Here is an 874-nt window from a genome sequence, read left to right as displayed (position 1 = left end):
ATTCTCTGGCAGAAACAAGCTTCCATAGTTCTAGTCTTCAGGTTTATTGTCAGACATAAACTCATACACTAGTTACCACCCATTGTCTGTTTGCCTGGATCCAAGCGTTTGTTAGATGGCATAATTACTGTGAGCTTACGTTCACTGTTATGTTGCAGCGGCGGATGAGGGTACGAGCCCCGCTTTCAGGAGCTCAAGCAGGTCGTCACTGCTGAGTTCACTGATGCGGACGTGAGTGGCTTCGTCGGCCGCCAAGGTACCTTGCACATTTATAGCCATGCAGTGATTTACATCTTATGCAAAAATATGAATGTGAGCAAACATCATCAGCTCTTCCGTTTCTCTTTTCCAGGGAGCTTTGAGATTGAGATCAACGGACAACTGATTTTCTCAAAGCTGGAAACCAGTGGCTTCCCTTATGAGGATGATGTGAGTAAACATCTCACGCTGTATAAAATTTTCACCTATAAAAAGTTGTTGATTTTTCACGTGTATGTGTGCATCTCTCTTTTATCCCATCCACAAGATTATGAATGCTATCCAAAGAGCCTATGATGGCCAGCCGGTGGAGAAGATCACCAAGAGCCGGCCTCCTTGTGTCATCCTCTAAAGTTTCACCACTTGACCCTTCACTTTTGGCTCTAAAAATGTCTAAACGGTCAAGATTTTGAACGGTTCTGTTAACATAACTTAAAGATCTAGAGAAAGAGTGTATTGATGTAGGATCCTTAAACGTCCCCTCCTCTTCACTCCTCCGGTCTGGTTGCTGGACGTAAATGATTATCGTAACTCTAAAGTGAGCAGTTACGGTATGAGGCCTGCAGTCCACGCATCCTTTAAGCAGGAGGAGCAAGATGCGGGGATGCTAAGGAGG

At 44.6% G+C, this 874-nt stretch overlaps 1 pseudogene; it reads left to right on the top strand.

The window, feature by feature from the left end:
• The first annotated feature begins 72 nt into the window (after positions 1–72).
• LOC107735601 (migration and invasion enhancer 1-like) lies at positions 73–868 on the top strand (annotated as a pseudogene).
• The last annotated feature ends 6 nt before the right edge of the window (positions 869–874 follow it).

This window comes from Sinocyclocheilus rhinocerous, unplaced genomic scaffold (assembly GCF_001515625.1).
Source record: "Sinocyclocheilus rhinocerous isolate Xijiao unplaced genomic scaffold, SAMN03320098_v1.1 C36169483, whole genome shotgun sequence".
Classification (NCBI taxonomy): domain Eukaryota; kingdom Metazoa; phylum Chordata; class Actinopteri; order Cypriniformes; family Cyprinidae; genus Sinocyclocheilus; species Sinocyclocheilus rhinocerous.
This window is presented reverse-complemented; position numbering and strand designations above follow the sequence as displayed.